The 14,691-nt window shown below is 44.6% G+C and overlaps 1 long non-coding RNA gene across 1 annotated transcript; it reads right to left on the bottom strand.

Moving 5' to 3' along the window:
* Nucleotides 1–1,449: 1,449 nt before the first annotated feature.
* Nucleotides 1,450–4,327, bottom strand: LOC119088694. Its single transcript, XR_005092390.1, has 2 exons — nucleotides 3,964–4,327; nucleotides 1,450–2,385 (listed from the first exon to the last, which is right to left on the bottom strand). It is a non-coding gene; the product is annotated as an uncharacterized LOC119088694 (long non-coding RNA).
* Between the last annotated feature and the right edge of the window lie 10,364 nt (nucleotides 4,328–14,691).

Genomic DNA, 14,691 nt, shown 5'->3' with positions numbered 1-14,691 from the left:
GATTTCCTCATGGCTAAGATGCATTAGACATGGCAGATACCATCTTATACATCGTAGCTAAGAAGTACTTAGATCACTGTCTATCCTTTTTTTGTTTTTAACTATTATTTTACCTATTGGAGTGTGACAAATCATTCTAAGACTTGAGTTTTTAAATCAAAATCTTCTTTATTTGCTCATAAGTCAATTTGAACAGGGCTAAGAAATGACTCTGTCTCTGTTCCTTAAGTGTAATGCTAGAGTATCCGTGAAAGCTTCTCAGCTCACATGCCAGCTACTTTAGCCAAGGTGTCTCCGATGGCTGGAGTCTGCCTGGAAGAGCTTACCTGGCCCTGGACATCTGGGGCCTTACTTTTCCTGTTACATTCTGTTACTTGGCGTCTTAGTTGGTCTCCAGGGAGCCTCAGGGTTCCTTCCTTTTCACATGGCCTCTCATGTGATGTCTCCATGAGTCTCTGAGCTGGAATGGATGAAGTCTGGCTACCTCTCTTCCAAGAGAGAAAGCTTTGGAACTTTTCTGGTTTGGTTGTTGTTGTTTGATTTTGTTTTGAACCCAGGGCATAGAGCATGTTTGGTAAACACTCTGCCTCTAAGCTACATTGGTGGTCTTAGATCATCTTAATGTTTAGTTCTTGTTGAGATAAAGGACTGGGCTGTGTTCTGCTGGCTTCTTGATCTCAATGTACTTGACATTGTGGGCTGGGTGAGTCTAGGCTATGAGGAACCAGGCTCTGCCCTATGGCAGAATCTCAGCTTCTATCTGTTAGTATCATAGAAATTGCTACAGCAGCTTTCCCCATGGAATTCCCCATTGTTTCCAAACATTGTAAATGTTCTTGGGGTGGGGTGGGGGATTCTTCCCTGATTGAGAACCACTAAGTCAAAGCAAGTGGTAGATCCAGCCCATATTCAAGAGAGAGAGAGAGGCCGGGCAGTGGTGGTGCACGCCTTTAATCCCAGCACTCGGGAGGCAGAGGCAGGTGGATCTCTGTGAGTTCGAGGCCAGCCTGGAAAAAAAAAAAAAAGAGAGAACAAGAGAAGTTGTAAGGGGCTGGATCCCAGGAAAAATGATACTCTGGAGACCAGTGAAGGTCCGTGGTTAACAGACCTGCATCTCTGACCCTTCCTGTCTGAGGAATACTGTTCCTGTCCTTTCCGTCAGGATGGACTGTCTCTGGTTTCACACCCTCTTTGAACCCCCTGTCTGAGAGTCCCCCTTTTGCCATTGGCAGTGTTCTGAAGTTCTCATGTCTCTCTGTTTTTGGCTCCCTTGTCTGTATCATTCTTGTGACCTTCTAGTTCTTGCCACCCATGCGCATCACCGAGCTGTTCCCAGTGCTCGTATCATAGCACGTGACCAGGCTCTGGAGATAGATAAGACCAATCAGACAGCCTCTGCACCCTACCCACACACACGCCATCTCCCTAAAAGGCGCTCTTCTTATCACACCCCCTCCTCTCCCTTAACTCCTTTTTTTTTTTTTTAAGATTCAGTTCATGGGGTCCCCCTTCTAGGAAACTTTCCAGGAAGGCCACTCTCCAATTCGATATAATAGTTTCTTGAGGGAGGAGGCTATTTCAACTCATCTTCATATTCCCGCCACAATATCTACTGCATGGAAGAACAATAAAGAAATGTTTCAAAGCAAAGTTTAAAACTTGAAGAGAAACTGGTAAGGACAGGAGTGAGTCATGAGATGATCTAGACTCTAGATTCTAGAGGAAGAGCCTCTGAGCAGGGTTTGCTGGTTTACAGGCTGCAGCCGGGAGTTGGGTGAGGCTTGGGTAGTGGTGGAGGTCTGTGCGTACATGCCTGCGTGCGTGTGTGCGTGCGTGCGTGCGTGCGTGTGTGCGTGCGTGTGTGTGTGTGTGTGTGTGTGTGTGTGTGTGTGTGTGTGTGTGTAGAAGAGTTAGAAGGCCAGGAGTCTGTGAGGGAAAAGAGGAGTGTAGTGAATGGTTTACCTAGCGGACAGGTGACAGAAAAGGTCATTATTAGACTTTGTGGGTCGAGGTAAGGGCACACCTTTACCAAAGAGAGTGTTTACCAAATGTGTTCTGTGCCCTGGGTCCTCATGTCACGATGGTGAGATGAGATGCCTCTAGAGGAGGTTTTGTGTAGAAAAATGAATGACATTGACACCCTGTTCTTGGACTTTTTGGTGTAGAAAAATGACTGACGTTGACCTCTGTTCTTGGGACTGTCTGCCTCCATATTCAGGAGACTGTGGCGGGGAGGAAACAGCCGGAGTAGTCAAGAAGCTAACACAGCCTGGAAGATGGTGGCCTTCTTGGTCAAGTGAATAGAATGGATCGGAGTCCTGGTGGGCGGGATCACTCCAGGACGCGAGAACTGCGAAGGGAGGGATGCTTTCTGACAGAGAGCTGCTGCTTGGGGAAGGAAATGAAAAGGTTAGTATTGACATGCTACGTTTGAGACTCTTACTGCATACTCGGTTGGTTGTGTTCTAGACAGCTGAACAGACAACTACAGACTGCAGGGGAGGCAGACAAAACTGGACATGTGAATATGGAAGTCATTAGCTCTGTCACATACGCTGGAACAAATTTTCGTGATTAAAAAAGTATAACCCAATACAATGCATAAATACAATAGAAGTCTATTTCTCACTATTCAACAGTCTGAGAAAATTCCAGATCATTGGCAAACTGAGACTGGATTTTTCTCTGTGGAGAGTTGGGGACAAAACCCTGGCAGGAATGGTTCAACAGAAAATGGTAAGAGAGAGAAATAAAATTGGAGACTGTGTGTAAACAATCCATTCAAGGAGTTTTGTTATAAAGGAGATCCAAGAAAATGGGTGGGAGCTGGAGGAAGATGGAGGTCGGAGACACCTTGGTATTCATTTGTTTACTGTCTTGGGGAACTACCCAGGGCCACCCACGTGCTAGGCAAGTTCTGTGTTGCTGAGCTACAACCTCGGCCCCTGTGGTTGATTTTTAATTATTTTGTTTGTTTTTTTTTCAATAGAAAAAATAGAATATTTGAATATTGATGGGGAGAGGAGAAGATGGGAGACATAGGGAGGTAGGGCACCTCAAAGCCCTGTTCTGAGTATGTAGAGGAAATGCCAGAGGGAGGAGCTTTAGATAGGAGCTGGATGTCTTATCCATTAGCAGGCCAGCAGAGCATGTGACTCACAGGCAGGTAGGGTGACTGTCTTGAACTGAGGGGTTTTCTGGATCACAGAACTTTCAGTGTCCCCACTGGGACAACTCTGAGCACCTGGAATGCTAGAAACCCTAGAGATAAGAAAATGTACAAAAGAAGCTCTTTTTTTTTTTTTTTAAATTGCTTTAAGCACTGTCAGATTACAAATAATAGGACACGTCTCAGTGTCTCAATTCTACATGTGACACAGCATTTATACAGTCCAAACCTCCGCATTGTGCAAGGCAGGGGTATTACCACACACAAGTTGTGGTTCTTAGGTCAGGGATGCAGCTCAATACCACTGAGTATTTGATGCCTTTAGTAAGGTCCCCAGCACTCCCCCCCATAAAACCAACCAACCAACCAAACAAACAAACAAAATCAAGCTGGAGTTCTCGCTCTAGAGTAAGAAAGACATGAATGTGACTACATACAAGACAAGCCACCGAAGACATAGTCCACATCACTCAGGAGTGTGTCATCTATAGATAATATTCAATAAAAGCAGCAGAAATCATTCCCTGAGATTTTACTATTCTCCAGCACCAACACATCTGTTGTCTTTGTTCATCTTTACAGCAGCCTATTGTAGATGCAGTTGTTGTAATCTACACTTTACAACTGAGGGGGAAAAATTAAGCAATTTTCTTCAGCTCACATGGGGAGTGGCAGAGAGAGCCCGTGAAGTGTTGTTGATTCCGTAGTCCAAGCTTTCAGTATTACATTGGATTGGCTCCTAGAAAATGCTATAATGAATGGGAATAAATAAGTAAGGCAGACAAGTACCATACCTTAAGTTTTGTTTGAGACATTCGAAAAGAAGGCTTCAGAAGGAAATGTCATCAAACAGAACCTGAAGAAGGTGAGGATTTCACCAAGCAGGGATGAGAGAGCAGGTCCCATTAGGCTGACTCTTCCTTGTTTTCTCTCCTCCTCTCCTCCTGGACCTCCAGATCAGCTTAGCTTTCCTTCCCTTGCCTTTGCATCAATCCTGAAGCTGAGCAACTTGTAAAGAAAGAGGTTTGTTTAGCTCAGTCCCGGAAGCCAAAAGTCCTGGTTCTAGCAGATCCATGTATTTGGCCTTTGCTGGGGGCCTCCTGGCAGATGACATCAGAACAGGAAATCACAGAGTGAGAGCGGAAGCCAAAGAGACTAAGGAAGTGCTAGTCTTGTTCCATCATAACAACTTCTGTCATGGGAACTGACTATGTAGTCCCACGAGAACAATTTAAATTCTTTCAAGGACAGTGTCCTCAGTGACCCAATCACCCCACACTAGGCTTTACCTTTAAAGAATTCTCCACCTCTAATACTATATGAGGACCAAGCCTCCATCACATAGACCCTTTGGGGCACAAGCAAACCATACTTAAACACAGGCAACCCCCAAGAGAAATGTTGTTTCAGGATGGAATCACAGAGTAGAATGGTGACTGACTTTCTTGTATGCTGATTTTTTTCTAGATTCCTAGAATGGACAATAGAATTCTACTGGTCTTCAGTGAAGGAAATGAAAGGATTTATGACTTAAACATGCACTTTAATGAATGACAGACATTTGGAAAAGTGCATAAGCAGTAAGTATCTTTGTTCAGTGAGCACCTCTGTCCATCCAACATCCAGATCAAGAAATAGGACATTCCAAGACAGGCCTAGCAGCAGTGGCTGGCAGAGACATACAGGCCCGGAACAATCAGACTACAAAAAAAAAAAAAAAAAAAGAAAAAGAAAAAGAAAGAAAGAAAGAAATAGGACATTCCAGCACCCCAGTAGATTTTTGGCATTCTGGTTGTTCTGTGCTGTTCTGTGAATTGAGCCCAGGGCCTTGCATGCTAAGCAAGTACTCTACCACTGAGTTACATTCCCAGTCATGTGCTATGTCCTAATCAGTACCATCAGCCCTTGTCAGTTTAATGACTAACTTGGCTAAAGAAGGACTAGTTTTGTCGGTTTTTGAAGTTCATACAAGCAAAATCCTACATTCTGTTACTGTTTATACCTGGACTCTTTTGTTTAGTATAATATTTATGAGTTTCATCTGTATTACAGATATAGCTGGAGGCTTTTCATTCTCACTCAGGTATTTCTATGCCCTTAAAAAAAAAAATCTTCTTTTTAAGCCAAGTTCAGTGGTACATGGCTTTAATCTCAGCACTCAAGAGCCAGAGACAGGTGGTTCTCTTAGAGCTGAATGAAGGCTAGCCTGGTCTAACATATGAAGTTCCAGGTCTCCTAGGGCTATACAGTGAGACCTTATCTCAATGAAAAACAACAGCAACAAAAGTCAAACAAAATACATTGTCTTTAAAAATAATTTTACTCTCTCTCTCTCTCTCTCTCTCTCTCTCTCTCTCTCTCTCTCTCTCTCTCTCTCTGTGTGTGTGTGTGTGTGTGTGTGTGTGTGTGTTCTGTTGTTGTTTACTCTGGGCACTGGGTAGGATCCAGGGCTTCATACATACTACAGCAAGCATTACTACCCAGCGATGATACCATAGGCCTATTTTACTGTTGATGCTAACATGTGCTTGTGGATAATTTCCAATTTGAGGAAATTAATAATAGTGTTACATGGATGAACATTCTCTCCCCCACCTTCTTCTCACTAGGATCTTTCTGTGTAACCTAATGAATTCATTGGAACTCTTGGAACTCATGAGCCTTCTGCCTCAGAATCTCAAGGACTGACATTAGAGTCATGAGCCACCAGGTCTAGCAACATGAACATTGCTGACCATGCTTTCTGTAAATGAGGTTTATTTTCTTCTGGGTATAAACTTGTACATACCTTTAACGATACGCAAGACATTATTTCCTTTTTTTTCCCCTTTCAGTGAATTTATATCTTAGACCCACGATGGCTTTTCAGCACCACCTCACACGTATAGATGAGGCTAGCGCATCAAAACGACCGCTCATGGGTGATCTTTCCAGTTGTGGAGTTTCTCATAGGGCCGCCGAAACCGTCAGCGACTGGGTTCCCCGGGTACACCGCTGAGATGAGATCAGTTACCACACGTCGGCAGTTTAAAGATCAGGCGAGACCAGATCCAGATCTTCCTGGGTAGTCCTGCTCCAAAGCTACAAGCAGCCGTTTTCATTGCTCATGAGTAATTCCAGGGAGATCATTGTTCTTGGCCAATAGGGCTTGGTTTATTACTCGGCAGCACATGGCAGACAATGGTATTGGGTTGACCGGCTTGATTCTTGACGCTAGGCAGAGTGTTTTTATCTTTTTTTCAAAGACTGTGTGTGTGTGTGTGTGTGTGTGTGTGTGTGTGTGTGTGTGTGTGGTGTGTTACCATGTGTTAGTCCCCATGCAGGCCAGAAGAACCCTGGAGCAAGAGTTATAGGTGGTTGTGAACCCCCAAGTGTGAGTGTTCTGAAAAAGCAACAGGTGCTTTTAACCTCTCAGCCATCATTTTGGCCTCCATTTTTGTTTTGCTTCTGATGCAAGGTCTCACTCTATAGAGCCCAGGCTGGTCTTGAATTTGTGAAATTTGGCCTTCTGGGTGCTAGGATCACAGAATACACCTACACCTTTTCATAGTACACAGTTCTGTACTACTTGGAACGTTAGTCATGAGCCACGCAAAACTATTGGACATTTTTAAGAGAGGCTACTATGAGAAACTAGTATTTCAATTGATTTCATTTATTTAAAAAAAGAATGCTCCAGCTGGTGACAGAAAACTTTTAATCATGTTGGATCCTTTGGCTCTGATAATCTACTGCTTCAACCATAAATTTTGTGAAATATAAATTCACATCAAGTATTTTTGATGAATATTTCACAACCAAATTGAAATGTGCTATAAATACAAAAGACACAGAGAAATGTCTGTAGAGGGTCCAGGATGGGATGAGATGGTAAGGCGGCTCATCAGTGAAGGGCACTTACACTCGTAAAGAGAACCTGAGTTCAGTTCCCAGTATCCACGGTGGGTTGTGGTGATATAATGTGTACCCTAATAAACTTATCCAGGGATCAGAGGACAGAGCCAACCACTAGATTAGACAAAGAGGCCAGGCAGTGATGGCACACACCTTTAATCCTATCACTCGGAAGGCAGAGATCTGTCTGGATCTCTGTGAGTTCAAGGCCATACTTGGAACAGAGCCAGGCAGTGGTGGCACACGCCTTTATTCCTAGTACTGGGAAGCACACACACCTTTAATCCCAGGACTTGAGATCTCATGTTTTTCCTTGGGAAGGACACATGCCTTTAATCCCAAGAAGTAATATGGCAGGGCAGAAAAAGGTATATAAGGTGTGAGGAAACAGGAATTCACACTCTTTAGACTGAGGATTTCGTAAAGGTAAGAACTCCCGACTGTGGTCAGGAAAGGGGATGAATTTGTTAGAAGAGAATGAGAATAAGTTATTGGGTCAAATCTAACTGGATGCACAGCTGAGCTCTGCCACTTAAATAGGAACTGTTAGCCAACTGTTTCCCCGAGTGTCCATTTCCCCTTTCATAAATCGGAGATATGAATGCTGTGGAATGCCCTACCCAGACTTGCTGGGTCCCATTTACTTTTTTTTTTTTTGGCATCTCTGGTGTCGTTGGCTTCACCTTCCCCCACCTGTGGGTCAGCCCTGAGACCGCTGTTGCTGCCTAAGGCCAGAGCCAGTGGGTACGGTGCAAAGGATGAGAGCCCAGGGAAATGGAGGAAAGCTTTAATGTATAATTTATACCCAGAATACCCTTGGGGCGTCCAGCTCAAGCACAGACGTCCTCTGGAAATCAGCTCCTCTGCATCTGCTTCTCGGCTTCTTTCCTTTAACCCCAGTGTGTGACTCACAGCCGGGAACAACCACCTATGCCAAGTTTGAGGGATTCAGTGAGAAGAGCCAGGAACAGAGGCAGCCCTCACCCTGCTCCTTCTGTCCAGTGGACACCAGTGGTTGGACTGTAGAATCAGGAAGACAGGAATTGCCCATAGTTCTCTATTCTCCGGCCGTGTGCTTCTATAAAGCTATTCCTAAGCACACTGAATGTCTCCTCCACCCAATGCACCTCTCACTTTCTCACTCACCATTTTATCACCTTAGATATAAGAAGCCAGGAAGAACTTATTGATTTGCTCATGGGACCTTGGGCAAGGATGGATCCACTTATAAATAGCTATTGTTGCCTGTTTCTGTGTTTTCTTAGTACAGTGTTAAGCAGATGCAGGGGATCATTAAATGCATTCATGGTACCACTTTAAAAGTGTTAATAACTTCAAAACTAAACAGGACATTCAGTTAAAACTTAGTTCATTGACCCAAATAGGAAATAGATGCACACACACACACACACACACACACACACACACACACACACACACACACACACAGTCTTCTCACTCTATAAATAATATAAACGCAATTGTAACATTTTACTTGTAAAAGACAACATATGTCATATACTTTCAGTTTGTTGTGTGTGTGTTTGTGTTTTGGATCTTTCGTTTGGTTTTTTGAAGTAGAATCTGGCTAGATGACTCAGACTAAACTCAGACTCTGAATCCTCCTGCCTCAGCCTTCATTTCTTGTGTGGTTTTTGTTGTTGTTCTGAGGTGTAATCTGGCTAATCAGCACAGGCTCCATCATCTATCCATTAGCACAGGCTCCATCATCCACCTGTCAGCACAGGCTCCATCCTCCATCAACACAAGCTAACCTTGAACTCTCAATTCTCCTACTTCAGCTTCCTCATGCTGGGATTACAGGGATGTGCCACCATACACAACTTTGAGACTTTTGAAATGTACTTCTTTGGATACATTTTAACTAACACTAATTCTTACCATGTCTGGAATTTATTATATGCCAGACATGAGTCTAAGATGTATGCTGATACCATCTCAATATGTGATCATATTTGAATCCTAGTTCAAATATTATTTCTTTAAGGAGGATTGGCCTGGCCTCCTTCAGCCATTTCCTTGTGGCTTTTGCCCCTCATTGTTATTTTTATTTATTTGGCTTATGTATTTATGCGTCACTCCACAATCCCTTCCCCAGTTAGATTCTCTATTCAAATATCAAGCATTTTTTTTTTCTGGTTTGCATTCTGCTACAACCATCTTACATCATGACCACGGCCGTTTAAAAAGTGCCACACGGCAAGCACACAGTATATGTTTACTGAATCACAAAACACACGAAAAGCAACAGAGATGAAACCTCTGAATCCCCCAAAGACTGGAAGGTTAAAATTACAGTGCTAATACGGTAGGTGGCAGAACCCATACGTTCTGCAATATTGCCCTTCTGTTTTGTGGGTTGTAGGAGGAACACATGCCTGGCCTGTAAAGAAGTCACTCCCCATCAACAAACGTTTGCTAAGCCTTGCTAAGCCCAGTGTTAAGCAGCAGGAACACAGAAGCAGACAATACAAACACAACCCCGCCAGTGTGGAGGAGTTCTGTCTAGACCTGACTGCAGAAGACAGGCGTTCTAGGTAATACGTGAGATACGCTCTTTAAAGGAGATGCGCAGGGCTAGAAACAGGAGCAGGGTAGCTCCCGGGTCAAGGGAGTCTGCAGGGCCCCTGTGGCTTGTCTTCTGAAGGAAGCCTGCTCCAGGGACAGAGGAGTACAGTTCGAAGGCTGCGTCGCAGGAAGAGCAGGAAGAGCAGGCGATAAACAGAGAAGAGCCTTGAAGTTGTTTAGAGACTGGCCACCGAATACAGGGAAGAATGCTGTGTCTTCACAGAGACGGACTGATAACGGGAGGTGGGAGTTAGGAGAGCGCTGGAGTCACGGTCACAGACTCAAGCACAGCCCTTCGACCGTGGAGGCTGCAAGCGTGGACTCAAGGGCACAAGAGAAGGGCACCAAGTTCCTCTCTCTGCTTTTCCTCTATTTACTGTCATTGTTTGAGACGGGATCTTGCTGTGGAATTCTCACTGGTTTTGAATGGACAATCGTCCTGCCTCGGCCTCCTGACTGCTAGAGCTGCTCTTCAGTTCTTTTGTTTCCGTATTTTTCTTTAGTGCGCGTGCAGTGTGTGTGTGTGTGTGTGTGTGTGTGTGTGTGTGTGTGTGTGTGTGTTTGTGTGTGTGTGTGGTTGTGTGTGTGGTGTGTGTGTGTGTTTGTGTGTGTGTGGTTGTGTGTGTGGTTGTGTGTGTGGTTGTGTGTTTGTGTGTGTGTGTTTGTGTGTGGTTGTGTATGTGTGGTTGTGTGTGTGTGGTTGTGTGTGTGTGTGGTTGTGTGTGTGTGGTTGTGTGTGTGGTATGTGTGTGGTGTGTGTGTGGTTGTGTGTGGTATGTGTGTGTGGTTGTGTGTGTGGTTGTGTGTGTGTGGTTGTGTGTGTGTGGTTGTGTGTGTGTGGTTGTGTGTGTGGTGTGTGTGGTTGTGTGTGGTTGTGTATGTGTGGTTGTGTGTGTGTGGTGTGTGTGTGGTTGTGTGTGTGTGTGTGGTTGTGTGTGGTGTGTGTGTGGTTGTGTGTGTGGTGTGTGTGTGTGGTTGTGTGTGTGTGGTTGTGTGTGTGGTGTGTGTGTGGTTGTGTGTGTGTGGTTGTGTGTGGTGTGTGTGTGTGTGGTTGTGTGTGTGTGTTTGTGTGTGGTTGTGTATGTGTGGTTGTGTATGTGTGGTTGTGTGTGTGTGGTGTGTGTGTGGTTGTGTGTGTGTGTGGTTGTGTGTGTGGTGTGTGTGTGGTTGTGTGTGTGTGGTGTGTGTGTGGTTGTGTATGTGTGGTTGTGTGTGTGGTGTGTGTGTGGTTGTGTGTGTGTGGTTGTGTGTGGTGTGTGTGTGTGTGTGGTTGTGTGTGTGTGTGGTTGTGTGTGTGGTGTGTGTGTGGTTGTGTGTGTGTGGTTGTGTGTGTGGTGTGTGTGTGGTTGTGTATGTGTGGTTGTGTGTGTGGTGTGTGTGTGGTTGTGTGTGTGTGGTTGTGTGTGGTGTGTGTGTGTGTGTGGTTGTGTGTGTGTGTTGTGTGTGGTTGTGTATGTGTGGTTGTGTATGTGTGGTTGTGTGTGTGTGGTGTGTGTGTGGTTGTGTGTGTGTGTGGTTGTGTGTGTGGTGTGTGTGTGGTTGTGTGTGTGTGGTTGTGTGTGTGGTGTGTGTGTGGTTGTGTATGTGTGGTTGTGTGTCGCACATGTGCCTGTGCCACCACACGTGTGGAGGTCAGGGGACAATTTGCAGGAGTCGGTTCTCTCCTTTTAATGTGTGGGTCCCCAGGGTGGAGCTCAGGCTGTCAGGCTTGGCGGCAGGGCCACATCACCTGCTGGACCATCACACTGGCCCTCGTTTCTTAGGGCTACATTTTGAGTACTTACTACATTTCCTATGACATGTGCATCCCCTCCTATCATATAAACCCATAAAACATCACCTCCACGGTTGTTTCTCATCCATCTAATCCTCAGGCACTCATCACACCTCTTACCCTTTATTAATTTTTTGTGTGTCCTTTCAAAGCCATCTTATACAAGTAAATAAGTAATTATTTTGCCAACCTTTTAATGTATGATGCAGCATACTTAATACACCACTGCATATTTTATCTAACAACTTATCTTTGAAGTCTTTCCATGCCAGGGCCCAAGCACTTCCTCATGTTTTGACAGCTGCCCAGTGTCCAATGGATGCATCATCATCGACTGGACTAGTCTCTTATTGACAGATCTTTGGAATATGTCTAGTCTTTGACAAATGAACAGCTACATAGACATGGTGTCTTATAACTGTAAATATATTGACAGTTTCCAAAGTTGTTATACAATTGCTCTCAATAGGGGGTGTATGCAAATGTTCCAAAGGGGTTAAAAATACCTGTACAACGAACCATGAAGCTAGAGAAGCAAGAAAGGTGAATTACGGCTCCAGTAACCACATTAATATGCTCACTTGTTTTCCAATAATACACTGGCTACAACTAAACCTTAGAAATGGAAATGTTTGGATCAAATCTAGATACGAAATTTTTTTGAGTCCTGAAGCTTACGGGATTGGGGAGGCCTCCCTCCTTCTTTAAGAAAAGTAAAATAAAATTGAAGACATCAAAATCAGCAGAATAGAATCTTGGAAATGATGCATAAGAGAGAGGGGTCCTAAGATGTGAGCTTCGTTAGCCCTGGGGCAAGCCTGCTCTGAAGGACCTACAGACACACATGTGGGGAAGAGCAACCATTTGTCTTTTCTACCAGAACCGCATTCAGATAGTGTGGGCTGCTGTCCTTAGCTCTCTCTGTGTCGATGAACTATAGATCCATAGTCTGTAGAGGTAGCAGCTGCATGAAGTGTGTAATATTGCCTGTATTTGCATATCTCCCCAAATGGGTTCACTCCATTTAGGTAACAGCCTTCATCGTAGAAACCACAAATACCTTCCAGACTTCTTGTCAATTAGCAATAGGAGCGTGCTATGGAGGAAATTGTAACATAAAGGTAATTCCATGGGAAGAGTTCAGGGGGTCTCTGTCAATCTCATTAATTTGGTAGTATACATAAAGGTTCCAGCTGGTGAGTGGTTAGTGGTGGGAAATGACTTCCTTATATGAAGCGTGAAGGAAATAAGCTGACGAATTTCCTTTAACGATCTGCAATCGGCAGCAGCTGGCTTGTCTGCTCAGAGGTTTGCTGTCATTCTGTAGGCAGTCACAGCCTGATAGCTTTGCAGAGAAGACAGCCAGCTGGGAGGAGGCAAGGATAGTCTTCGAAGTAGCAGAGAAGAGACAATGGCCGAGGAAAGAGGAGAGAAGGCAGATTCAGGGCCAGGGTGTAGACACAACACACCTTACCAGTTTAACACTAGTTAGAAAATGAATTGAAAATTGAGTACAAATGAATAGAGAACATGGAATAGACATGGGAAATTCAGGGTGCCTGCTAAGTGGTTTAGTTTTAGTGGAACTAACTGCATTTAACATAGAAAGACTCATGTATGACATTTAAGACGGATAGGCATTGTCCAATTAAGTGAGCTTTGGAAGGAGTTCAGATCCAGCCACCTGCCTCAGAAGCTTCTAAGTCGTGTTGGACTTGAGCCAAATGTGCCTCATAAATTGAGCTTTAGACTTATTTCCTGTGTTCAAAAGTCCACGGTTGAGTTATGGTGTCCGTGGAGCAGAGATCTGGTGAGTGCTTGAAAAGAACTTTTCTTTTTTCTTTCTTTGGTTTTTGTCTTTTATTTTCCTTCAGGATGATATAGCAAGTTAAGAGGAGAAAGCAACTGGTAAATCTAAGTAAATCCCAGACCATCAGTTCACAGCCACACACTGACATGGAAGAGGTACCACCTTTTGCCCTTTCTTGGTTCCCTATTTGAATACATGTGTGCACCATCGGTACCGTTGGTTTCACTGCAGTTTATCTTAGTCTCATGTGTCTCACCAGGCGGTAGTAAAACTCACTGGCCTCTGAGCATCTGCATTAAACCCAGAGAACCGGGTGTGGAGGTTCTAGCCTCTCCGATGACTTCAGGTTTTTAAAAACAAATTGAACGCCTGTCAGAAAGCGTCAGCTTTCCGCTCAGCTATAATCCATCCCTGAGACATGGGAACAATAGTGCTGTATGCTTCAAATACAGGATGCCGAAGCTACAGAGGGAACCAACAAGTGTGGACATCTTAGCAAGTTACATGGCCATTACCTACCAGTCTAGCAATGCGCTGCGGTGAGAGACGCCGTGGGAACCTTGACCACTGGTTAAACAGGTCAGCTTTGGAGTCCTGTGCCAACTTGTATGGATGAAATCATTTGGCACGACTCTGTATTTGCTGGGCAGATGTTCTGGTGCCCATATGACACAGGGGCGCTCCCTTGTCCATCAGCAGAAGCAGCACATGTTTGGACGAGGGTGTAGGAAAAGAAGAGAGGGACAGTGGGTATGTGTTCCTCCCCATTCTAAAATTGGCCTCGTCTTCTTTCTTTTTTTAAAATGTGTGTGGATGTTTGTGGGCGTGCATGCCATGACATGTGAGTGGTGGCCAGAGGACAATTCCTGGGGTCTGTTCTCTCCTTCCACTTTGACGTGGCTTCTGGGGACTGGACTCTGGTGACGAGGCCTGCGCCGCAAGCGTCTGTACAGGCTGAGCCATCTTGACAGCCTGAATCCTGGACCTGGCTAGTTCACAGATTTTCACGATTTCTATTTTTGAATTCTGATCATGACAATTTACACTTAAGGAGTCAGAGCTTTCATTTCAAAGAATTTGCTTTTTTTTATTTCTGGTTGACAGCTTGACTTGTTTTAAAATTCAACTTAAAAAATGGCAATGAATGGTTTCATTGGTGTTCTCCAGGTGTGTGTGTGTGTGTGTGTGTGTGTGTGTGTGTGTGTGTGTGTGTCTACCATTAGCTTACAGGATACATTATCAGAGATTGATTAGTTCCATAGGGGCTATCTTTAGGCTGGAGAGCTAAGGAGATTGGCAATCTCTCAGTCTAAGAATCAGGAAGGTCTAGTAAAAATTGAAATCTTTGCCGGGCGGTGGTGGTGGCGCACGCCTTTAATCCCAGCACTCGGGAGGCAGAGCCAGGTGGATCTCTGTGAGTTCGAGGCCAGCCTGGTCTACAGAGCAAGATCCAGG

The sequence above is a fragment of the Peromyscus leucopus genome, chromosome 10 (assembly GCF_004664715.2).
Source record: "Peromyscus leucopus breed LL Stock chromosome 10, UCI_PerLeu_2.1, whole genome shotgun sequence".
NCBI classification, from domain to species: Eukaryota; Metazoa; Chordata; class Mammalia; order Rodentia; family Cricetidae; genus Peromyscus; species Peromyscus leucopus.
Note: the sequence above shows the minus strand (reverse complement) of the source record. Positions and strands in the feature narration are given on the sequence as shown.